The 27,214-nt window shown below is 40.2% G+C and overlaps 1 protein-coding gene and 1 long non-coding RNA gene across 8 annotated transcripts in view; one reads left to right on the top strand and one right to left on the bottom strand.

The window, feature by feature from the left end:
- The window catches only part of FBN1 (fibrillin 1), a 217,648-nt gene that overhangs the window by 54,176 nt on the left and 136,258 nt on the right, over positions 1-27,214 (top strand). The window lies entirely within an intron of this gene.
- The window catches only part of LOC142073398 (uncharacterized), a 54,616-nt gene continuing 30,971 nt past the window's right edge, over positions 3,570-27,214 (bottom strand). Inside the window, exon 3 of the long non-coding RNA XR_012670253.1 lies at positions 3,570-4,693. This is a non-coding gene — a long non-coding RNA (uncharacterized LOC142073398). The remainder of the gene's footprint in view (positions 4,694-27,214) is intronic.

Here is a 27,214-nt window from a genome sequence, read left to right as displayed (position 1 = left end):
AGCGAAGGTTAATGGGTGTCTTGATTAGTCTATAAGTACCTATGTGGGGAACCAATATTTAGTAACGGGCTCTTCAATCTAGCAGAGAATAATATAATCAAATACAGTGGCTGGGGAAATTGAAGCGAGACAAATTCAGAGTGAAAATAAAGCTTACATTTTTAACAGTGAGGGTAACAATTTAGAAAAATTTGCTAAGGGTTGTGGTGGATTTTCCATCATGGACAATGTTAAAATAAGATTGGATGTTTTTTCTAAAAGAAATGCTCTAGGAATTATCTGTGGGAAATTCTATGGCCTGTGTTATAAAGGCAGTCGGACTAGATGATCACAATGGTACCTTCTGCCTTTGGAATCTGTGGGTATGTTTGTACTGCACACTAAGACTGGGCTCTGAAACAGATTTGAGCTCAAGTCCTCCTCCTGTCCACACACGCATCAATCTGACTTGGGTCAGCAAGCCCTCGGTACCCAGATCCTAGGACCCTGCTGGGGGTGGGGGAGTGGGTGAGTCAGAGCCCAAATCTCACTGGCTCTGTCTACACAGCAGTGTAATCCTAGGGTTCAAACTCAGGCTTAAGCCTACCCATTCCTTTCATCTACACACACAAATTGTGCTAACTCAGGGCTCAGACCTAGGGCTCCAAGACTCCACAGGGGTGGAGGATCTGAGCCTGAATCAAGGCATGACCCAGGGTTCAAGCCCTATTGCTTTGCAGTGTGGCCACAGCCCCACTGGAGTCGTTCTCTGGGAGTCTGCCAAAAGTATCCCACAATCCTATGACCAACTTTCTTTGTCCTTTGGATGGTCAACTTTGGGGGACAGTCAAGTTTTCCCACACTGCAATACTGAGAGAGGGCTAGAGTGGCCACATTTTGGGTATGGTTAAAAAAACTGACCTGATTTAGAGGGAAAGTGAAGTCAGCTACAACTATATAAACAAATAGAAGAAAGGGGACCTTTCTTACCCTGTGGCTATGTCTGCACTGCAACAAAAGATGTGTGGCATGGCTGAGGCTGGCCTGGGCCAGCTCTCATGGGACTCGGGCTGGGGCTGCGGGGCTATTAAATTTCAGTGTATTGTTTGGGCTTGGGGATCTCAGAGCCTGGGCCAGCCCAAACATCTGCGCTGCTGTTTTTAGTCCCACCGTTTGAGCCCCACAAGCTTGAGTCAGCTGACCTGGGCTCTGAGACTGACTGTTGCAGGATTTTGATCGCAGTGTAGACCTACCCTATGAGTGTGTCACTGTGGCTCCGTGGATCACAACTGAGAATACCAAATTCAGGACAAACAGCTGAGAAATAGGGCAGCCACACCCCAAAACTGGTGGTTATTCTCCCATGAGATACACCAAATCAGCAACAAAAGTAAACTACTGTTTACCTACTACAGGACAGGCCTAACAAAGAAAATAACAGAACGCCACTAGCGGTCACCTTCAGCCCCCAACTAAAACCCCTCCAACGCATTATTAAGGATCTACAACCTATCCTAAAGGATGACCCAACACTCTCACAAGTCTTGGGAGACAGGCCAGTCCTTGCCTACAGACAGCCCCGCAACCTGAAGCAAATACTCACCAACAACCACATACCACACAACAGAACCACTAACCCAGGAACTTATCCTTGCAACAAAGCCCGTTGCCAATTGTGCCCACATATCTATTCAGGGGACACCATCACAGGGCCTAATAACATCAGCCACACTATCAGAGGCTCGTTCACCTGCACATCCACCAATGTGATATATGCCATCATGTGCCAGCAATGCCCCTCTGCCATGTACATTGGTCAAACTGGACAGTCTCTACGTAAAAGAATAAATGGACACAAATCAGATGTCAAGAATTCTAACATTCATAAACCAGTCGGAGAACACTTCAATCTCTCTGGTCACGCAATCACAGACATGAAGGTCGCTATCTTAAAACAAAAAAACTTCAAATCCAGACTCCAGCGAGAAACTGCTGAATTGGAATTCATTTGCAAATTGGATACTATTAATTTAGGCTTAAATAGAGACTGGGAGTGGCTAAGTCATTATGCAAGGTAGCCTGTTTCCTCTTGTTTTTTCCTACCCCCTCCCCCCCGATGTTCTGGTTTAACTTGGATTTAAACTTGGAGAGTGGTCAGTTTAGATGAGCTATTACCAGCAGGAGAGTGAGTTTGTGTGTGTATGGGGGTGGGGGGGGGATGTGAGAAAACCTGGATCTATGCAGGAAATAGCCTGACTTGACTATGTAAAGAGTTGTCACTTTGGATGGGCTAGCACCAGCAGGAGAGTGAATTTGTGTGGGGGGTGGAGGGTGAGAAAACCTGGATTTGTGCTGGAAATGGCCCACCTGTTGATCACTTTAGATAAGCTATTACCAGCAGGACAGTGGGGTGGGAGGAGGTATTGTTTCATATTCTCTGTGTGTATATAAAGTCTGCTGCAGTTTCCACGGTAAACATCTGATGAAGTGAGCTGTAGCTCACGAAAGCTCATGCTCAAATAAATTGGTTAGTCTCTAAGGTGCCACAAGTACTCCTTTTCTTTTTGCGAATACAGACTAACACGGCTGTTCCTCTGAAACCTGTTTCACCACACTGGCTAACAAGAAGTCAGAAAAGCAGTCTACTTGGGCATTCCAGTCCTGGACTCAACACCCAGACACTAGACTTAAAGATGAGTGGTTATTTAAAACCAGTTTCATCAAACAAAAGGTTCTTCTGATCCCAAAGGACCAGCCACACACCCAGGTCAATATATATAAGTTAGATCTTACCCAATAATCATGCTGTTGCCAGTCCTTTAGTATTTAAAATCTATAGGTTTATTTATAAGAAAGAAAGAGAAAGAAAGAAAGAAAGAAAAAGGTGAGAGTTAAAATTGGTTAAAGGAATTAAATACATACAATACTTGCAGAGTTCTTGGATCAGGCTTGTAGCAGTGATGGAATAAATTGCTGGCTTGTTAAGTTAAGTCTCTGGTTGTTTCCAAATCATTGGAAGGTCCTCAGTCCTTTGGTTAGAATGCTCCCATTAATGTAAGTTCATAGTCCAGAGGTTTGAGCAAGAAAGAGGCAAAATGGAGATGTTTCCGGGGCCTTTTATAGCTTCTGCCAACTGAAGGGAAACACATTGTTCTCACTGTGGAGAATTACAGGTAACAAGATGGTGTTTGGAGTCACATTGGCAAGTCACATGTCCATGCATGATTTCGCTTAGTCACAGCAGAAGCCATTACCTTTATTCCAGATAGAAGGTTCACAGGAAAGTCTATTAAGTGTAGATAGGTATCTCCCTTGGTCCATTGTGAGTTAAGTGCTCCTTGATGAGCCATTTAACTTGAATAGTCCCTTCAAGATGTGCAAGCTAAATACCTTGTTGTTGTTGTTACCACATGAGCAAACTTTTAAAATACAGGTACATAGTTATATTCATAACTTCAGATACAAAAATGATACATGCATATAAATAGCATAATCATATTCAACAAATCATAACTTTTCTATCAACTCCTTACTTGACACACTTTTATATAAGATTTGTTGCTATTATGTAACAGTGGTAGCAACAATGATCCACACGGTCATATTTTATTCAGATAATGTTGCAGACTGGAAATGGAAGGTCATTCCATTAGTAAGGGGTATCATAAAGGTGACAGAAACAGGTGAGGGAAAGAGAGGCAAAAGAGTGTGGAATCAATAACAGAGGGGCTGAGGGAGCAGTTTTACGCTCAAAGCTTTTGACATTCATGGCACGTCTACACATCAAATGTCAGCCCATGGCAGTGAGTCTCAGAGCCTAGGTTTACTGACTTGGGCTTGCAGGCTCATGCTGCAGCCCTAAAAATAGCTGTGCAGATATTTGGGCTTGGGCTGGAGCTCAGGCTATGAAGCCCAGCCCCTCCCTAGGACTCTGTGACTCGCTACCATGGGCTGTGTAGATGTACCATAAACAGGGGCGGAGCTGTGGAGAGCTTTGAATCATAGACCCATAGGGTTAGAAGGAACCGCAAGGGTCATCTGGTCTAACTCCCTGCCAAGATGCAGGCTTTGTTGTGTCTAAACTATCCAAGACAGCTGGTTTTCCAGCCTACTTTTGAAAACCTCAAGTAAATGAGTTTCCACAATCTCCATAGGCAATCTGTTCCATTGTCCTCCTGTTCTTACAGTTAGGAAGTTTTTCCTGAGATTTAATTGAAGGCAGAGATAAGGAGTTTAGACTGAATATTAGACGAGAAACTAATGGGGAGGGAAACTAATAGAGATGCATTCTATTCATGTGAATGGCTGTTCTGTAAAAAACATTATTTGGACACAAGCATAAGCAATAAAAGATGAAAGCCTCTGCAAGCTACCTAGCTGGGTAGTTAACCTGTGTGGTTATCTAAATCATGTGAAATACTTCTCTTGGCATGAGACAGAGTGGACAAAGTGAGGGGGCATGCTTTCTGTCTCATGCTACCATGGTCTGATGAAATAGTCCCATCGTTTTTTCCTTCTTGTTCCAACAGCAACCTAATAAGACATGGCTACATGGAAGAAAACTGATGTACTAAATTAACGGAGCAAAATTAGTTCCAAATACAGTCCAGGGAGTTATGTTTTTAGAAACCCACCTTGAATCTAGCACCAATGTTTCAGCTATTTGCTGACATCCGTATAGGAAAGAAAAAGTACTTCTTATTATGGCTGCTGTCTGAAAGGAAGATGAGAGGGTAAATTAGGTTAGTGGAAACTAAAGAAGTGTAGTAGAAGAGGTGTTTATATAATTTGTCATTGAATAACTGGATTGTTTAAATTTGAGGCCAGTTAAAAAAAATCCTCTGGATTTTTACTATTTCTAATAAATTAATTAATTTATTTTTTAAAAAATTGTAAAAATTATGTCAAATTAAATTGTAGACTCTTGATTAAACTTCTTGGGGGTAAGACCAAAGCCACCAATGTGTGTGAGAATGATTCTGCTCTTCTTATTACAGTTGATTACAGTGTGCTCTGTTATAAAGGGTGGAGACACTTGGTGGTTCTCCAAAGAAAGTGAGTAATAATTGACCTAATGTACAGTGCACATGAATAACATATTCTTTTGGTAAGAAATTTATGTTTTACAGGGTGTGCTAGAGTTCACATCCCTTTTTTACGTCTTCCAAAAGATTTTAAAATACTCAGCTGCTCTATTAAATTTCTAATTCAACAAAGACTCAAATGCAAAGTATGTATTAGATAAAGCTCTTGCGTCGTGTCCAAATGCTGAAAAATCTTTTAATCTGCCTTGAAAACAGCTGTTTAGAATTTTGAATAGAAATAATAACAATTTTCCTCAGCATATATTATTGCTGTTCACATCAGTCCCAGACTGGAATACATTTCTCTTTGTTAAACTGATGTGAAGTATTTCTGCTGTTATAAAGGTTCAGCTGTCTTCTAAACATACCAGGAGCGATAGTCTGGCCCCAATGAAGCCAATAGGAGTTTTGTCTTTGACTTCAGAGAGGGGTGAGAAGCAGGATTTCACCTGAGGTGTTTTGATTTGCTCAGAAGACAGGAGTTGACTTTAACTCCTTCAGTGCCAGGCTCATGAATGTGGCCTTATTGGGGTGTTCCTGTTAGTACCACTATATCTTCATGACTATCTAGTTTCCCTTTAATGGTACTACTTTTAGTCCCCATGAACACATTCAAATAAATGGTAAGGTGTTTACACATATGAAGCTTTTAATCCTCTCTTCATAAATAAATGCGTAATCTTGTAAAAATATTCATATACCAGCTCTGCATTAAATAATGTTAAGTAAAATTGAGTTCCTAGGCATGTGCATTCAAAGAAATCACAAAAGAATTCAAGGTGATTAACACAATAACAGTGAATACCAAAAGAAATAATGATTTGTCATTTGAAAAATGGTGCCCAAGCCCCACGGGCCTGGCTTGCATTTATTTCACAACTCTTCATTTTGTCATATCCAGAGGATAAATTCTACATGCGTTTCACAAAGGAATTGGTCGTATATGAGAACACATGGGCACTTTGTTTTTTTTTGAGACTCAGATACAGAAATTCTGTACTGTCAGGGGAAATGAAGCCTGGATGCTTATGTCAGCCGACTCCAGTGAGGGGTGTAAGGGAGTTGGAGGCACCTTGTTCTGTGAATAGGCACAGGCATTTTGGATACATGTAAGACATGTTCAATTACAAATATTAAATCACTTTTAGCAAAGAAGATTCTCTTTTTTTGTGTAGGCTCAGGATGCCAGATGGGGATTGTCATTACCTGGTCAGGGGGATTTAGGTCTTTTAAAAAATTAGTGATTATGGGTAGGGAAAGATACTGTATTAAAATGATGGCAAACTAAGTGGGTATGCTACTGTTACAGCCGATAATGCCGTCTACTCTTTATTTTGGGCTTAGTACCCTGCATTTGAAAACCATGTCTTTTTCGTGTTATGTGTATGCTTTAGAAATAGGTGTTGTTGGGATGTTCATGTTTGCATTAGAGGTCACATATAGAAATGTAAGAACGCAGCGTGTGCATGTGTACCGCAAACAATGCTACCAATGAAAAGCAGATAGCCCATTAACTTTACAAAGGGAATGTACGCATTTCTTACTAGGAGCCTGATCCCATTACATTTTTCTATTAAGTTCAGTGAGCTTTGGATCAGTCCCTGACTTTGGTGTATGGAAAAGTCCTGAGTTCTTTTTTCAGTGAGGGCACTGCATCTTTTAGTAATCAAACCTGAACCTGGTTTGCAACTGCACATAGGTAGGGTGACCAGACAGCAAGTGTGAAAAATCGGGATGGGGGTGGGGGGTAATAGGAGCCTATATAAGAAAAAGACCCAAAAATCAGACTGTCCCTATAAAATCGGGACATCTGGTCATCCTACACATAAGGACATTCTAAAAATACAGGGCACCCGTTGATGTCAGTGGGATCCCATGCATCCAGCCATGAGCAGTATTTGGTTCCAGACATGCAACATGCATGCTGTATTTTACTTTCCTGAAAACAGAAGCATGAAGATTTATGTGAAAAACCAACAAGATCATTGTATGAACAGGGTTTTAATTGGCTATTTAAAAGATACTGATTCAATTTCTCATTCCTAATTAAGTGAATTGGAGGGGGGGAGGGGTGTCAAAGCAGTCTTCCTGCCAAGTGAGAGTTCCAGTCTGGTGGTTCTCATTTTAAACATGTGGGCTAAACTACATTATCTTTGTAATTTAGGCTTACAGTATATTCACACACTAATAAAAGCTGTGTTTAAGGGCAGTCTAACCACATCAAGCTGATTTTATTTTATAACACTAAACAATTTAATTCTTTAAAAACATTTTTGTAATTCCAATTTATCTATCAGAAGCACGGCATGAAAAGTGAAGCTTAATTATTAAAATAAGGGTTCATGGCTGTTCCTAACCCAAGCACCCCCTAACAGGAATGATATGGAGAAATGGCATACTTTCTGGGAACTTGCCTTTTGGACAGAATGCAAAATAACTGTGATCATTAGGAGGAAGTTTTCTCTGCCCCTGAAGTGTCCCAAATTACGGGCTTTCTATTGTTTTATGGGATGTTTTTGTTTTGCTTTGCTTTTTAAAGCCCCACTTTTCCCACAATATTGGTGTGAATGCAGCTGTAACTTTCAGTATCAGTCAAAATACTGAACTACAGGCCAATCAGTCTCACCTCAGTCCCTGGAAAAATCATGGAGCAAGTCCTCAAGGAATCAATTCTGAAGCACTTAGAGGAGAGGAAAGTGATCAGGAACAGTCAGCATGGATTCAACAAGGGCAAGTCATGCCTGACTCATGTAATTGCCTTCTATGATGAGATAGCTGGCTCTGTGGATGAAGGGAAAGCAGTGGACGTGTTGTTCCTTGACTTTAGCAAAGCTTTTGACACTGTCTCCCACAGTATCCTTGCCAGTAAGTTAAAGTAGTATGGGCTGGATGAATGGACTATAAGGTGGATAGAAAGCTGGCTAGATTGTTGGGCTCAACGGGTAGTGATCAATGGCTGCATGTCTAGTTGGCAGCCGGTATCAAGTGGAATGCGCCAAGGGTCGGTCCTGCGGCCGGTTTTGTTCAATATCTTCATAAATGATCTGGAGGGTGGTGTGGATAACACTAAACTTTGCAGATGACACTAAACTGGGAGGAGAGGTAGATACGCTGGAGGGTAGGGATAGGATAGAGAGGGACCTAGACAAATTGGAGGATTGGGCCAAAAGAAATCTGATGAGGTTCAACAAGGACAAGTGCAGAGTCCTGCACTTAGGACAGAAGAATCCCATGCACCGCTACAGACTAGGGACCGAATGGCTCGGCAGCAGTTCTGCAGAAAAGGACCTAGGGGTTACAGTGGACGAGAAGCTGGATATGAGTCAACGGAGTGCCCTTGTTGCCAAGAAGGCCAATGGCATTTTGGGATGTATAAGTAGGGGCATTGCCAGCAGATCGAGGGATGTGATCGTTCCCCTCTATTCGACACTGGTGAGGCCTCATCTGGAGTAGTGTGTCCAGTTTTGGGCCCCACTCTACAAGAAGGATGTGGAAAAATTGGAAAGAGTCCAGCGGAGGGCGACAAAAATGATTAGGGGACTGGAACACATGAGTTATGAGGAGAGGCTGAGGGAACTGGGGATGTTTAGTCTACGGAAGAGAAGAATGAGGAGGGATTTGATAGCTGCTTTCAACTACCTGAAAGGGGGTTCCAAAGAGGATGGCTCTAGACTGTTCTCAGTGGTAGCTGATGACAGAACAAGGAGTAATGGTCTCAAGTTGCAGTTGGGGAGATTTAGGTTGGATATTAGGAAAAACTTTTTCACTAGGAGGGTGGTGAAACACTGGAATGGGTTACCTAGGGAGGTGGTGGAATCTCCTTCCTTAGAAGTTTTTAAGGTCAGGCTTGACAAAGCCCTGGCTGGGATGATTTAATTGGGGATTGGTCCTGCTTTGAGCAGCGGGTTGGACTAGATGACTTCCGGAGCTCCGTTCCAACCCTGATATTCTATGATTCTATGAAAATAGTCTGTTCTGCCATTAACATTTCTGGGGCTGATGTGTGTGTATCAGTAGCCATCTAGATCCCTAAATGTTCCCATTCAGTTACAAATTAAAACCAAAAACTTACTTTCAAACTTATAGTGAATTTTTTTTTTTTAAGTACAAGTTTGAATTGGCACCATAACTACTAAACCTTGCATTTCAGGCTGATGCCAGAGCTCCCGCAGAGGAACTGTATACACTGTACTGCACTCTATAAGCTTACTCTCCTTAACACTTCAATTTGAAGAGGTCTGGTTTATCACTGGTTAACCCCATCCTGTTTTCCATTTTCTCCACTCTCTTCCCAACAATTATGGGAAGCTCCTGTACTCTCGTGTAGCTTAATGGTTCTTTTGCCTTAAATCCCAGACAGAAATTGGCCCCTAATAGGCATAATGTCCACTGCTTTGGAATGTGAATCTGTATTGGCTGAGAGGTTGGGAGAGTTGGATTTGGCTGGAACAGGTTCCCAACTATTAAACACCATGGGCTTGATTCAAAGTCTGTTGAAGTAATAGATTCTCACTGACTTCGGGTTTATTTTCATTTGCCAATTTACTGCATTTTGTGTGTGTGAGGTGGGTGGGTGGGGGTTATGTCACGTATGGCATATGTCATCTCTGCAGCTGGATTAAGCCATTCCTGATGTAGTTTGCAACCCTTTAACTCTTATTTCATCTGGTGAAGCATTTGTTTTCCCTATTGTCTGACAATCAAGTATGAGAATAATATCAGGGCAAAACATTTGGACCACATCAGTTTGAGGAGAACAGGCCAAAAAGAATGTGGAAATCAACTGCCTACAGATGGGAAATGGTCCTTTTGGAAAATATGAGGTTAATAGCTGCAATTTATGTAACTTTGTTTATTCATATGTGGTCGCCTAGTGCTAGCTAGTACATAATATGTCAGAGAAAATAGCCAGATGAGACAGTCTAGTGTATTATGTTAATGATCTACTCATCACAGTGCTTTTCTATTCTCATGCATTTCTTAAGCTGATACCTTTCTGCTGGACAGAATGTGAACAGAACCTTGCTTTTGACCCTTCCTTTCCTTAAAAATCACATCCATTAAGGCAAGGCAGCCCACTCCCAGGGTGGAACCAAGATTTGTTGGGGTCAGCTTGGTATTCAGATTCTCTTCCTAGCTGGCTTTGTTTGGCTGGCTGCTCCTGGCTATGCCTCCCTTTTAACTAGCTGGTTGGCTGGCCTTTGCTGGCAAGCTTCCCTCTCCTGGTTGGCTGGCCCCTCATGGCTGGCTGACCCATCTCTTCCTTTCTTCTTTCCCCATCTCTTCCTCCCCATGGGTCTCCTCACTCCCATAGTTTGTCTCTCCTCTTGCTCCCCTCACCACCTTCTTGTTTGCCTCCCCACCTGTTATATTCACTTTGATCCTTTCTCCCTTGCTACATCCTTCTTTCCTATGCTCTCTCTTTCTTTGTTGGCTGTTTGTCCCTGTTTCCCTCACACCTGTTCTCTAACCCCTTTTCTCTCCTGTTTTCCCCCTTTTCCTCAAATTTGTTCCATTCATCCCAGTGCATTGGGGGCACTGCCTGGGGAGCCTAACCTAGCAACCACTTTCATTAAAACAGAGGAAATGATATTTTTACTAAAACACCATCTAAGAATGTTTTTGAGGGTTTTATTTTGGTGGCTTGTGGAGATTCGCCCTTGGTATATGCCTCTCTTTCCTGAACTTCACGGATTTATGAGCCCAGTCTACACTCAAGCAAATCTTACAGTAATACATCTGATAGAAACCCTATTAAAGTGTCACATAATTCTTCTGTATCTTCATACCCATCATTGTTGTCTACCAAGAAATCTGCGTATCAAATAACAGCTTTTCTCTTCTATAATTGGCAATTGTCTCCTGCAGGATTCCTTTAGAAATGCTTCAGCCCACTGTTTCAGACATTACAATTGCAATTGTGGTCTCACAAACACTTCATTATGTCAGTGTGGAATAAGAATTTTTTTTAGTGATCACAATGATGGGAAAGGAAGTACAGGCAAATATCATGGCAGCTAAATAGAAGTTTGCTGAAGAACCTGGTATTTAAAAAAGAAGTTCCCAAGTAAGATGAGGTGCTGCATTTCATAGAGTATTTCTCATGTATTTCAAGCTCAATCTTGCACTCCGTACTCAGCCAAAAGCTCCCACTGATTTCAGTGGAAATGTTGCCTAATTAAGAACTGCATGATTTGAGCCCCTTATTAGCTGCTGCATAGCATGTCACTTTCCGTCCGGCTGAAAGCTACGTAAGTATTATCAGTACTGATTGATAGATCAGCCTTAAGGGGTCCTTTTAGGGCAACTCTCTCAAACATTGTCTGTATTGGGGAAAAAAACCCTCTTCTTTCTTCCTGATGTGTTAAGCCACCTCTCATGTCAGAAATATGAATCCCACCTGAGAGGGCATTGCTGCCACATGGCAGTGTGTTACTGTGAGTGAACACCCCTTGTCCAGCTGCCAAAAGACAGATTCTGAGGCTTGTGGATTGCCTTTTTGCAAATGCTCAGATGAGGTACATTTTTGTGTAAAAATTGTTCATGCAACTTATTGAGTTGGAAAATTAATTAGACTATCTAATTGATTGCACATGAATTCCTCTGAGGAATGTGTTCTATTGCCGGTACGCTTGTACAACACAGAAAATCTCAAGAAATAATTCCTATGGATTTTGACTAGAAGCTGATGACCAACTGTGCATAGAAAGTTAGAGGATGTTAGCATGAAAAAATGTTACATGAAAGTTCTTATTTATTATTTGTATTACAGTTGTGCCACGAGGTCTCCAATGAGCTCTGAGCCCTATTGTGCCAAGGGCTGTACAAACATATACTAGATCTTTGCCCCGAAGCGATTACAGTCTCATTAGGCAGAACTCACGGATTGTGTGTCTATGAAGGAAGTACTGTTAACTCCACTTTACAGGTGGGAGACTGAAGCACAGAAAATTGTCACTTCTCCAGTGACACACAAGAAATCTGTAGCAGAGCTAGGAACTGAATTCAGGTCTCCTGAGTCCCAGCCTTCTGTCTTAAACTGAGGAGCATCCTTCCTCTCTAATGATTCAGTCAATAAGCAATTTCCAGCCTATTATGTACAGTGCTTGGTAAAACTATCACATGATACATGTACATTTGACAGGCATCTGGACCTCAGTTCCTGCATCTGTTTTTACCTGTTAGCAAGAGTACGCTATGCAGTTCATAAAATTTCCCAAACTTCTTTTATCTATAAAAAGTTTAGCAGTAGGCCATAAATAATACATTTAACTATGACAAATTTGAAAAGATATTAAGTATTATGTATTTTAAATACACTCTCATGACCACCACCATCACCCCCCACACACTCCATGGCTTTCAGTAATGTTCATATTATAAATTCCAGCCACGGCTCATTTCTCATGATGAATTAACCATGATGCATCATGCCTGGTTAAGTAGTACATTACACTCAGTTATGTTACCCTGGAGAAAGAGAGAGAGAAAGAGAGAGAAAGGGGAGGCAGGTCAACCCCACTCTACTTGAGTGTTAGGAACTCCCACGTTGAGATTTAGCGAGGTTTCCAACACGTAGGCCTACATTTGAGATATTCTCTCCAATGCCAGGTATGAACACTAAAGTGAGATTGAATTCTATTTATACCCACAGTATCATAGTAAAATATATAGTATAGTATATACTGTACTATAAAATAAACAGTACTATATACTATAGCATAAAATATATAGTATATAGCAAAGTATATAATAAAATCAAAGCTTTTGCTTTAGTCACTTGCCCCCCCCCCCCCAACTAGTAAAGGGGGAAGGAAACACAGCACAGTCTCCCTTTCATATATGCTCTCCATTCGCAGTCAAGAAGGATCTCATGCTGTTTTGTGTGGCAGCAACAGTATTCTGTGTAAGCATGCAAGGAATGAACAGAACTACATGTTCATGTCAGTGTAGTAATTGAATTTCTGCTGACAGCCTGCTTGAGCCCTCTGTTCCCCTCCCCTTCTCTCCTCTCCCCTCTGAGAAAATGTTCCTATTTATTAGTTCCCATTGACATGGATTCTGGGAGCACCACTGTTCTGGATCAACTGCTTGACTCCATTAGATCCAGATGTTTTACATATTTACATTGACATATTTAAATGATTGTCCTGGCAACAAATAAAAAGTTCCACTTTGAAGGAGCTTTGGGATTTACACAGTGTGGAGGTGAGAGAAGCCTGTATTTTTTTGCAAGGGGAATCTTCAAAATAACTAGCTAGGAAGCTTCCAGAACTAAACAGCAAATCATGCAGTGGACCACTTGGTATAAATTAAGATTTCCAAGCTTTTGACACTTCCCCAGGAGCAGATCATTAGTAAAATACAATTGGACCATGTCATTTATGATTGAGCCAATATGGGCCTGATTTTCAAAAGAGGCTCCTAACTTTGCAGGGGTTCTGTTTTGGATGCAGAACTGTAGTCACTGAGCATGAAGTTCTGTCCCATTAAAATCACTCAGAGTTCTGCCTTTGACTTCAGTGGAGCCAGGGTTTCACCCATAGGGATGGGTTGTCATAAGTGTTGAGCAGCGGCAGCTCCCATTGACTTCAAATGGGGTGGAAGGTGCTAAGCATCTCTGAAAATGAGGATGTAGCGGTGTTACGTAAATGATTGTCTTGGCAACAAACTCTCATTGACTTCACTGAGGCCAGAATTTCACCATAGACTTCTAACGCTGAGCACTTTAGAAACTGACATGCCTCAAATTAGTAGAGATGTTTGAAAATTTGTGTCTATATCAGTCATTTGTTTACAGCAATTAATTTTGGTGAGGAAATTGAATTTTGGCAGGTAACAATGTATGTTGTAGGCTTCCCATGGGAACGACCCCCTTCCAAGACTTAGTGGCTTGTACTGGCACCAAGCATGGGACAAATGGAATCTTAGAAACTCCCACCAAGTGATAGAAGAATTGGGGGTTGGGGTTTTTGTGTGTGTGTGTGTGTGTGGTTTTTTTTTTTTTTTTGAATGCTTAGATAAATAATAGTTTTGCAGTACCTGTTACATTAGAGTAATGTACACATAGCTTGCAGGAAGACTAAGGAAAAGCAAATTACATCATCACAGATGTTATACAACATTCAGGAAATGTTAAACAATATGCTGAGAATGTGGAATTATTTTTACATACTGAATAGCAACAATAGGTCTGCCATAGTCGGTATGCATGAAAAAGGAAGACCTACGATTCTACTTTAACCAATATGTCAAGTTTAACAAATATTGAATAACGGTGATCTTCATTAAGTTGCCTACTGGGAAGTTCAGTAAGATCTCCCGCCCAGCATGCATATAAAGGCAGAATTTGACCTTAAACTTGGTAACGGCCTATGGCTAAGGATTCCAGGTTTTGGTTTCTATTTTGACTGATGTTTATTTTTGGTTTCAGAATAACAGCCGTGTTAGTCTGTATTTGCAAAAAGAAAAGGAGTACTTGTGGCACCTTAGAGACTAACCAATTTATTTGAGCATGAGCTTTCGTGAGCTACAGCTCCGATGAAGTGAGCTGTAGCTCACGAAAGCTCATGCTCAAATAAATTGGTTAGTCTCTAAGGTGCCACAAGCACTCCTTTTCTTTTTGTTTATTTTTGGCTTATTCCTTAGAAAAATTGGATTTTGTAGCTTTAATATAAAGGTGATGACGTTGTTGTGAGTTGAAATCAGTTAGTTTCATTGTCCCTGGGGTGATGAACATCCCACAGAGCAATGCTGCAGCATCAGTCACGCAGACTCGAGCTCTTCGCTGTATTTGGAACACCTGCACACACAATAGAACTTCATGAGCAGAATGCTCCCTGAACTGCATCCACTATGGCTGCTATGCATGACCAAGAAATGAATGGCTGTTAGGATCCTTCCAAAGCAACATTACCACTTTCCAATTGTATCCGAGGTTAGTTTTTTCTAACCAAATATTAGTAAGTTGGAATTGGCGGTGTTTCATAGGCAGCTTCCAGTTTTTAGTGGAATCTCAGCAACTATGACTGAGCCTGAATTAAACCCCAAATGGTTATAGGTTACAATGTTATGCAGGTGGATCAGCTCCTATGCCTACAAGGAGAAACATAGCTGTTTCCTAGTTACCGTATGTAATGGAGACCTGATTTATTCTCATGCCTGTTGTACACTTTTCCCATCAACTCTCAGTGGTGGTGTAATCAGAGTTATTCAGTCTAATTAGAGTATCATTACTACAGGCATTCCTTGTTAAAATACATGCTAAAATGAACGCCACCTTGATGGCTAAACATGAACCAGATTGATCTCAGTTATACCAATGTAAATACAGAATAACTCCATTGATGTCAGAGTTACTCCATATTTGCAGCACTGTAAATGAGGTCAGAATCTGGTCCCATGACACAAAGGGTCGTGCAGTGCTGCTGAGTGCTGTTAGCTGCTGAGTTGAATGCACCATATTGATGTCTGACGTGATCTGTTTATCTATCAGTTTAAATTTATAAGACGCTCTGAGATCTTTTGGTATGCAAAGTGCAATGTGGATATAAAACCATGATCAAGGTCACACTGTGAAGATGAAATAGCATATTTGTATATTATTTATTATTGTCTCCAAATAGTGTTTTTGGTGCATTTAGCCAACCAGTTACTGCACAGAATATATAAGTTTCCACTACCTTATGCAAAAAATAGTGATAGTTTATTGCTTATTGGCACTGGTAATTGAATAAATTGAGTAATGAAGGACTTTAATTTTACAGCAGATCAGATCTGTGACTAATCAAACTTTTCTGAAATGCTTAGATTTTTAATGTGAAAATCTGTACAAGTGCCTGGCAGAACAGAGTTGGACGGGTGAGTGTATGTTGTGTGTCAGAGAGAGTCCACATTCCAGTACACTCTGCATGCTTATTATTTCTGCATAGGGGAAACTTTTCCATAGCCATGATTTCCCATGAGTGCGGATTCCATTTTGTTATGGTAAAGAGGGAGAGACTTTCTCCTCCCAAGCCAACTGCTTTTTTGGCAGCCATTAGAATGGGGTAGGAAGAGATTGGCGATTGCTCTGATCTCATTAAGGAACTGCCAGAAGTCTAGAAATCCTGCACTATGAGAGAGGATCACAAAAGTGATTATATATAAAGCTGTCAAGGTTCCTCACCCACTCTGAATTCTAGGGTACAGATGTGGGGACCTGCATGAAAACCTCCTAAGCTTACTTTCACCAGCTTAGGTTAAAACTTCCCCAAGGTACAAATTAATTTTATCCTTTGACCCTGGATTTCCACTGCCACCACCAAACTTTAACTGGGTTTACTGGGAAACGTAGTTTGGACATGTCTTTCCCCCCAAAATCCTCCCAACACTTGCACCCCACTTCCTGGGGAAGGTTTGGTAAAAATCCTCACCAATTTGCATAGGTGACCACAGACCCAAACCCTTGGATCTGAGAACAATGAAAAAGCATTCAGTTTTCTTACAAGAAGACTTTTAATAGAAGTAAAGGAATCACCTCTGTAAAATCAGGATGGTAGATACCTTACAGGGTAATTAGATTCAAAACATAGAGAATCTCTCTAGGCAAAACCTTAAGTTACAAAAAAGGTACACAGACAGGAATAGTCATTCTGTTCAGCACAGTTCTTTTCTCAGCCATTTAAGGAAATCATAATCTAACACATACCTAGCTAGATTACTTACTAAAAGTTCTAAGACTCCATTCCTGTTCTATCCCCGGCAAAAGCAGCATACAGACAGACGCAGACCCTTTGTTTCTCTCCCTCCTCCCAGCTTTTGAAAGTATCTTGTCTCCTCATTGATCATTTTGGTCAGGTGCCAGAGAGGTTACCTTTAGCTTCTTAACCCTTTGCAGGTGAGAGGATTTTTCCTCTGGCCAGGAGGGATTTTAAAGGGGTTTACCGTTCCCTTTACATTTATGACAAATGCAAGCATACACTTATCAAAAAACTTCCTTACCACATTTATTGCTATTACTTTAAATTATCCAATCTGAAATACATATTCTAATTTCTTTCCCACCATTTCCATTGTGCGTTCACTCTTTGCATTTCACTTAGCTTGGACGTTGAAACTGGCCAGTTCCCTTTGTCTCACCTCCCCCTTTTCTTTGTAATCCATTTTATTTCTGGACTGGGTCTCATCCCAGCACACTACAGTTGCATTTGGCTTCACCACACTGCTGAGGAATATTTATATTTAAAAAAAGAAACGAAGAGAACATTCTCGGGTTTTTTTTTTTACAAAAATTACCCCACACCTTTTTTAAAGAAATCGCAGACGTATCCCTTTCAGTTCTGGGTGTTATATTGTCTTTGTAAGAGCATTTCCTCTCCTCTTTCCCTCCCTCCCTGCACCAAGAGATTGCTCTATTTAATCTACTCTAGCTCATTAGGATCTATTTTTCTTACACAGGTTGCACTGCTTTTGGATAGTCAAAACTATTTTCTAGTCAGTATCCTTTGGAGCCAAATAGAAAAACAGACCCAAAAAGTTAGTCTTCTAGTGTTGTCTTTACCTTGCTGTTTAATAGTTAATATCTGTGGTGAGTTAGGAGAGTTTCTATAACGTGGCACTTCTTAAGAACTCTTTTTAAAAAGAAGTAATAACTGCAGCCAACTTGTTCTTTTTAAGTGGAACTTCCAGACTATTTAAATTGAACCCATTCTCCTTAATAATCATCCGGGCTCGACAGTAAATATGTCACCAAAATTTTTATTCTTTGCAAAAGGGAGGAGAGAAAAAATCAGTTTGAATTTTATTTCATTATTGTTATAATCTTTTGAGAAGAATTGAAAAAATGAAAAGCTACAACAGAGCATTCCTTTTCAGGATTTACAGGAAATGGGGGTGAGGGGAAGAATGTGTCAGGTAACTGATTATTCAGAAATGCAAAGTTCTCCGTTTAGTTGCATTGCTTACTGTTTTCTTCATCATGAAAAAGAATAAAATGTGGTAACAATTTTCTGTATTTTGGACTACTGCTGCACATAATTGGGACCAACAGAGCTAAAGCCTTGATTTTGGTGAAATGCTTAGTCTGCATGTTGGATTAAAATGTGTGCAACAAATCACTCAAATTCTATAATAATTTTTGAATATTATTTTTTATTTTATTACTTTACTTTTCAGTGACAGACTTTGAGAAGTGGGTCAGTTGCAAGAACAAAACTGGCATGAAAAGAGTTGTGTATTTGCTCTTGAACATGGATTGCCAAAATACTTTTTTAAATGGTCAGCCTGATTTGTTCTGTACATCAAATGCAGCTGATAAAAGATAGAGTTAGGCTTATGTGGATAATAAACTATTATTTAAAAGTCCTGTTCTTTAACCACTACCCAGGAGTACTAGATAGTATTTGCTAGATAGACATGTTAAAAAGATCATCTTGCAAAGATGGATTTTTGAAGAAGCTTACAGAATGGAAAATAAATTTAGGTTAAACTGTGCCAGCAAGGCAATATATGACTACAGTAGGAGCAACAAGCAAAGGTGGGGGAGACATGGGGAAATGGGGTCACTGAAGTTATAAATTATGGGATGACATTTGTGGTGCTGCAGTATATGAAGCAGTAAACAACTTTTGTGGCTGATTAAATGCTGAAGTTAAACAGAGCAATATAATAACAGCAAAAGCAGCTTATTGCAAGTACTGAGTGCCAACATCATGATCATTATTCCTATTACATGACTAAGGAAAATAATGAGAGGCAGCTAAGCATACTAAGAAATAGTGTTAAAAATATTTACAAAATGTAGTTGTTTTTCTGTTTTCATGAAAGCCCCCTGCTGCCTCTACCATGGATTTTCCAGTAATGATACATTTTAGGGTTTGGCTAGGATGAGTGTATGCTGGAGAGTGTGAGTGTTAAACAGTGAATATTTTTTTGAGGAAATGGCCCATGTTGAAAAAGGAGTATTGTGGTTGGATGCAGTTATCAAGCAGCAGAATTTCAGTGTCACCTGTGAAGGGAGAACCCTTGTAACTGGGTGCTCTGGGGCTGATTGGTTGACATTCTTCTTGTCACATAGTTTGATACACTATTAAAGGGACAACTTTATGCAAAATAGCAGGCTAGATGATGAAAGGCAGGAACTCTTGAGTCTTAGGTCTGCTTGCTGACTCAGTCTGTGAAGTTAGGTGAGTCACATAACCAAGTTAAAAGTGCTATATACAGTGGTAGCATACAAGCAACTGACAGGGACATTGTGTAAGGGAAGCAGGAACACAGTGTAGTTGCCTTCCCCACCTCTCTACTGCAGTGAAATACATTAGAATGCATTATTTGGGTTTTTTGTGAGGGGTGTGTGTGTGTGTGTGTGTGTGTGTGTGTGTGTAATATTCGTTTAAAAAAAAATACAAGCTCTCCCTCCTCTACCATAGGACCTTGAGCATGTCTGAGATATTTAGGAGCACTCTGAGAGACTCAAGAGCACTGCAAATTTGAGGCCCAACTCCTAACCTTTGTTTTCTTTAACTGTCCACAGTTATGTTCCAGTTTACTACTATGCTCAGTCTTCTGTCACTTTCCCATCAGTTCTTGGCCTCATAGTAATTTGTAGAATGAAGTCTAATCTTGTTTTGGTCATAGCACACACATTGCCTTCTGGAAGGAGGCACGTTGTGACCGTCTGTCATGTATAAATACATAGCTCCTCCTTTTGTTTATAACTTTTATAACGGTTTGGATTCGAAATAATTGGAGACTGATGGATGAATTTACGTCATTTTGTTCCTTACATGCAGTTCTGTTGCTCTTTGAGTTCAGGAAGGAGACAGTAGTGACTGAAATACTGTGGAACATGGGGTAGCTGAAACAGTGTTTCTCTGTTAATATTGTAGTTGGTGGGAGGTAAGTGTATATTAAAAGTGAAAGTGAGGCAACTAGTATTCTAAGTTTTATTGGTCTTGAAGGCCTGCTCAGCACAAATATATACTCATAGCAAGTGGCTGCTCAGTTCAAGACTTCTAGAAAAGTAAGTCAGTTAAGAAATTAGCCCCAACAGATGTGTAATAGTAAGGTATTGGTGTATGCATAAGGGAGCTGTGTGTCGATAGACTATTGACACACATTCTGCTGTGGCAAATGGTTATGCTTCTGTATAACACTTGCCCCGTGCTCTATATAAACTACAATATTAATACACAAAACAACAGTTTGGAACATGAATACTGCAGTTTATGGGGCAAACTCAATATTTTTTCCAAGTAAGCTTCTATGGTTAGGTGGAGTTATTAATGCTTTATACTGGTTTTGAGAGAAAAATCACATCCATATAGTTATTTGCATTTAATTTTCTTGGTTTTTTCAAGAAAAAGAAAAGAGAAAATAAGAAACCACCTATATTTTATTTGTAAGGTTTCACCACCACAGAGTAATTTCCCTCTAAGTTAAGAGCAAGTGGAAATAGAGTGGGTCTCTACTCTGTATGTAACCTTAACATCATCTATTAGAGTGAACCGTTCAATAAACCAATGGATTTAATATTTGCATTTTCTTGACAGCAGAGTCACAAACAACAAAATAGATAAAATACGGATTCTTCAGAACAATATTATTGATTGTGGAATGCATATATTGCCCATTCCTACAATCTTTGGGCCAAATCCTACGATCTTTACTTCCCGTTGAGTTCTTTGGGAGCTTTGTCTGAACAAGAGTAGCAGAATTTGGCCCCATGTTTTTACTGTTAGAGGCAATTACAACCACCCAGAGAAACCTTCTTGTAGGTTCCATTCTTTGTGGGGTGTCAGTAGCATCTGTTTTAATTAGAGTAAATATATTGCCCCACATCATAGGCCTTGCCACACGAGATTGTTTACAGACTGGTGTTTGTTCTTACAGAATACGTGTAGTTCTCTAAAATTAATTTGCCAGAAATGCTACTTCTGTGCTGCTGCATTTCTGATGCTAATTAATTCATTACAGGAAGCATTGTGTGCTTGCAAGGTCACCAGGGTTAGATTTATCTTGGCATGAGCATTTAGCTGAGATCTTTCAGTAGGAAGAGTCAAGTTAAGTACTTTTTTCAGTGAGCTTTCCTCTTGCTGTCATAAATCAGTGTTCTTACTGAGATATCCAGTGATTGATAGATTTTCATAGACTTTAAGGTGAGAAGGGACCATTATGATTGTCTAGTCTGACCTCCTGCACAATGCAGGCCACAGAATCTCAGCCACCCACTCCTGTAACAAACCCCTAGCCTATGTCTGAGCTATTGAAGTCCTCAAATCATGGTTTAAAGACTTCAAGGTGCAGAGAATTCTCCAGCAAGTGACCTGTGCCCCACGCTGCAGAGGCAGGCAAAAAAAAACCCCAGGGCCTCTGCCAATCTGCCCTGGAGGAAAATTCCTTCTTGACCCCAAATATGGCGATCAGCTAAACCCTGAGCATGTGGGCAAGATTCACCAGCCAGGCAGCCAGGAAAGAATTCTCTGTAGTAACTCAGATCCCACCCTATCTAACATCCCATCACAGGCCATTGGGCATATTTACTGCTAATAGTCAAAGATCAATTAATTGCCAAAATTAGCCTATCCCATCATACCATCTCTTCCATAAACTTATCAAGCTTAGTCTTGAAGCCAGATATGTTTTTCGCCCCCACTGCTCCCCTTGGAAGGCTGTTCCAGAACTTCACTCCTCTGATGGTTAGAAACCTTCATCTAATTTCAAATCTAAACTTCCTTGTGGCCAGTTTATATCCATTTGTTCTTGTGTCCACATTGGTACTGAGCTTAAATAATTCCTCTCCCTCCCTGGTATTTATCCCTTTGATATATTTATGGAGAGAAATCATATATCCCCTCAGCCTTCTTTTGGTTAGGCTAAACAAGCCAAGCTCTTTGAGTCTCCTTTCATAAGACAGGTTTTCCATTCCTCGGATAATCCTAGTAGCCCTTCTCTGTACCTGTTCTAGTTTGAATTCATCCTTCTTAAACATGGGAGGCTAGAACTGCACATAATATTCCAGATGAGATCTCACCAGTGCCTTGTATAACGGTACTAACATCTCCTTATCTCTACTGGAAATACCTCGCCTGATGCATCCCAAGGCCGCATTAGCTTTTTTCATGGCCATATCACATCGGCAGCTCATAGTCATCCTGTGATCAACCAATACTCCGAGGTCCTTCTCCTCCTCTGTTACTTCCAAGTGATGCGTACCCAGTTTATAACAAAATTTTCTGTTATTAATCCCTAAATGCATGACCTTGCACTTTTCACTATTAAATTTCATCCTATTACTATTACTCCAGTTTACAAGGTCATCCAGATCTTCCTGTATGATATCCTGGTCTTTCTCTGTATTGGCAATACCTCCCAGCTTTATGTCATCCGAAACTTTATTAGCACATTCCCACTTTTTGTGCTAGTGATTCTCACTAGAGTTTACAGTAGAGATGGGCTCAAGCCACAAATTTTGAATGTTCCATGGGCACATTTTGAATGTCCCAAAGCTCAGAGGTTTACAGATGCGAAGTTTTGCTTTGGTCCACTAAAAAGACCAGGATTCATTTGCAAAATCAAGATCTGTATCTGTGATTGGATTTTGAAGACCCTCAACATATGGATTCAAAGTTTTGATTCCATCCGATTTCTAGATTGCAGCACCGATGTATTTGATGGTGATCTTATTTAAAGTTTGCATCTGATCTGGAATCTTTGCTACAATCAAGACCATCATGATCCCATCTTCAAATCATCACAGATATACACAAATAGAAGATTAAAAGAGGACTCATGTTATATTGTTACAGGTGTTAAAAACAATTTAAAAGTAACATATAAACATAAGATGTTTGTTAAAGCATCTGTACTTGTCTCAGAAGTAATCATGGGCCTGGAAGTCTTTTGTAGCTTAAAATTGAGGGAAGAGACTCTAAATAATCCAAGGTAATACTTTTTGCTTTAGAATCTAAACTTTCCAACCCTATCAAGAATGTTTTGCCAAAGAATCACAACTGTAACAGATAGCAGCAGTGTGAATGCTGTAGTAAATACTATGTGGTCATTGGTTTCAAGCTCTTTAACAGTATGTGATAGCATAATTATGTAGTTACAGCTTTGTAACATCAGCTAAGTTAATGGGAGTTTTTTAGCCTGGGTAAGCACTGCAGGATCAGGTCGCAACTTTGGGAATTCTATCATGTCATGAATCTTCTTTGTACCAGTCTAGGTAAATGTAGTATTTTCCATGATAGTTAGATAATAGACAGAAGGACATTTTTAGTATTAATTCTTTGAAAAATAAAATACTCGGTGTACTCCCACCTCCCACTAAAGATTCAGTTTTCAAAAGTAGTCTCTAAATTTGTTGCTGTGATTTTAGAGACACAGCTAATTTGCATGCCCTGAATTTGCATGCCCTGAATTTGTGCTTACAAAATTGCAGGCCCAAGATATGAAACTGGGTTGAGGCCTCTTGAAAATTTGACCCAAAGTAGTAAATTCCAACTTTGTGTGTTGGACAGTTGAGGTACAGTATAGAATTTTTTTTTTTACTCAGTCAGATCAAAACTGTCCTGCATTGTTTGGAATCCCTTCTAGATTTCTAGGGATTCTCTTGTGTTCCCTTTCTTTCCTATCCAACCTTTTGGCTTGTGTTCCCTTTCTCTCCCCCAAAATAAATGATGCCGCCACATACTTCTAGACAAGGACTGGATGAAATTCCTTTTGGAATCCATCAACTTTTCTTTTCAATTGATGGGGATACTCTTGAGCAATGCAAATACTTCCCTCTTCCACAGAACTGGATATGTGGCTATAGCACACTCAGCCTCTGCCGTTCCAGGGAGAAGGGGACTGGGACAAAAAAATGAAACTATCTCTCATGTAGCACCTACCGTCATATTACTGTTTGCAGCATTTTAATTATCTAGTAAATTAAATGCTCATCCTTTCACTAGTAACTAGAGTTTTGATCAAAGTCCTGGCCCTTTTAGGGTGAATTCAGTTGAAAAACGCCAAGTTCCTGTAAAGGACAGGATGAATATAGGCTACAAATACCATTGATGTGAAAGGCAAAAATAGAAATTTCTCCCTGTATGCTCTCATAGTATATTGAAGATATTTCCTGATATTGTTCCTTCCTCTTCCATTATTTTGTTTTTCTCCTTGATCCTCCTTGCGTTGTTTCAGAAACCTGGGTTGGTGACACTGTAACATGGAAATCAGTAGGTGTTTTCTTCCTTCTTTTGATACTTTTGTAACAAATTATTCACTGTCCAGATTCCAAGTGTTAAATAACTCCTTCTCTTTTGACATGTTTCCTTGTATGCTTGGTGAGATTGATTTGACAGTTCTTGATCATTGGCTAGCTGTAGTAGTACATGGAATATTTCATTTACTCTGACCTTTGTAGACTTCCTTTTTCTACCTAGTGCTCTAATGTGTACAATCCTCTTCTTTCTCCACCCTGCTTCACAATGGACTAAAGCAAACTCCTTCTCCCAGTCTACTTCTTTAGTATGACTTAAGTCGTCTTGGTCTCATCTTCAGCTAAAATATAAAGGTAATTTTCAAAGCCGTTCATGTGCATTTAGATACATGTGACTCCAATGAACATCAGTGGCTGTATTTCCTTGTGAAATTGTATATTGATTTTGAAGGGCTCTAGTACTTTATAATCAGAGTGCCAATGTGGAAAAGGGGTCTTTGTTTGTACAGATGGTTTTTAAATCAGTGGTCCTAACATAAAATTGGGGGCGGGTCTGGCGGCTTTAGCTATCAGCCATTCCTGAAACTATCCACACATCTACATGGACTGTCATCAAGTATAATGCAGGATGAGGCCCTTAGTTTGAACCATTGTCCTCTAAGGCTGGGGCAAAGTCTCTGCATGAGAATTCCCGTCAACTTAAGGATGGTAACTCCTGTGAGTAAGGCAAGCAGGATTTCACCTCTAGTCCTTAGACTGATTTGAATTTTAAAATCAATGCTCCAGTCATTTAAAATTTACTTTTAAACAATACGTTTACGTTTAAGAAAGACAAACTGTACTTGCAGACATCAAGAATAATGTTATTTGAGCACTTAAAGACCCAGGGTAATGCATATCCAGGTGTTGTAGTTGTTGCAGATGGCCTAATGCTCCGAGTCGCATTGGGCAATGCCATCCAGTCTGTACTTGGACCAATTATCGATATTTATCACGGTGCTGCATTTTGGTCCAAGTCTGTCAACGGTACGTATTTCAGAAGCCAATGTGGTGGCTTGATGAACACAAGGAATCTTTTAAAGAAATACATACAATTGTCTAGGTGCTGTAGTCAGAGCAGGAGAAACCCATTGCAACACAACCTCATTCCTTCCCTGTGACTTAATGGGCCAGATCTTCAGCTCATGTAAATTGGCCTAACTCCATTGATTTCAGTATTCTTTTTGTGACAATGTCTGAAAGCACAAGTGCTGTTACAGTTGCCATCCTTTTATGAACTCCCTTTAAGGCAAGCCTGAACCTATGACAAGCTCATTTAAGGAGATTGAGCCTATATAGGCAGTTAATGGAAGAACGAGCACCGGAGCCTGATAAAAGGCTATCAAGACTCAGTTGCAGGTAGGTGCTTACACAAAGAGAAGCTCTCCTAAGGGAAAGTCACTCCCAGAGAAGTGCAGGCCCCTCCAAAAAATGGGACTGTACAACCCCCTGAACCCAAGGGGAGAGATTTTATTTCAGGTTTATTTGAATTTAATAAAACAATACCCCTGCTGGGGTTCTACATCTTATACCCACTTGGATGGGGTGGAATTCTTAAGGGGCCCTGAGAGAAGGGAAACTAAGGCAACGAGTGTCTATGACACCACACTAGGTCAGGAGGGAGTGCTACAGGGCAGGCATGCTCTGAGACAAACTGTCATTGGAACTGGCTTATGCAAATAACTAGTAGATACATGAAAGAATGTATACAATTGTGGAATGCCCATGAAATGAATAAGGCCCTATCCAACAATCTGGTGAGCATCTGTAGTGAAGTGCTGAGTCCCATCAACTAGAGTTAGGTGAAAATGTTTGTGTTTTCAACAGCAAATGTTTGCAAAATTAAAATAAATTTAATTTAAAAAGGGTGGTTTTTTTCTTCTGTTTTTCAAGCAGCTTATAAAAAGGATCAGATTTTTCAAAAATTTAAGTGAAAATTTTCAATGAAAACTTTTGAATTTTTTTCTTATTTTTTACCTGGCATTTTTCAACTAGCTTTACTCTCAGATCCTAACTAAGGGCTTGATCATACAGACCCTTTGCTCATTGAAGTAGCTGTATTGACTTGACTTGAGCTCGGATGGAATGTGAGGAAGAGTTTGTGGGATCAAGACCCAAGTCGGTGAGAGCTGAGTTCTTGTAGAAGAATGCCCAGGATTTATAACCTCTTGAAATCAGCATGATTTACAAAGCGAAACATGTTATTTTAAAGGAATGTAAATAGTGTGAGTGATATAAGTATAGGTTTCAGAGTAGCAGCCATGTTAGTCTGTATTCACAAAAAGAAAAGGAGTACTTGTGGCACCTTAGAGACTAACAAATTTATTTGAGCATAAGCTTTCGTGAGCTACAGCTCACTTCATTGGATGCATTCAGTGGAAAATACAGTGGGGAGATATATATACACAGAGAACATGAAACAGTGGGTGTTACCATACACACTGTAATGAGAGTGATCAGATAAGGTGAGCTATTACCAGCAGGCGAGCAGGGGGGACACACATAAGTTTGTATGTGTTAGGTATACTTTGTCCGGCCTCTGCATGGGGATGGGCCTAGACTAGATGGCCTTTTGAGGTCCCTTCTAGCCCTACATATCTGTGATTTTATAATGTCTTTACTTGTTCTACAATTACAGTTTCTTCTGATATTTTGAGTGAAACTCATTTCACCTTTTTTCCCCTAAGCATTCACCTTGTACTGTATCAGCATATATTATTAGGATCTGATCCAAAGCCGACTGATGTTAGTGATAAGAGTCTTATTGACCTCAGGGCATTGGATCAGGCCCTTCTATGAGAAACCGGGGCTGAAAAACGCATGGGTTTCTCTGTGAACACATATTAACATGAGCATCCAAATTAATCTTTTTACTAATCCTTTTTATTGGCCTCCAGATTTTTCCATTCAAAGGTGAGGGGGGGAA

The sequence above is a fragment of the Caretta caretta genome, chromosome 10, assembly GCF_965140235.1.
Source record: "Caretta caretta isolate rCarCar2 chromosome 10, rCarCar1.hap1, whole genome shotgun sequence".
Taxonomy (NCBI): domain Eukaryota; kingdom Metazoa; phylum Chordata; order Testudines; family Cheloniidae; genus Caretta; species Caretta caretta.
This window is presented reverse-complemented; position numbering and strand designations above follow the sequence as displayed.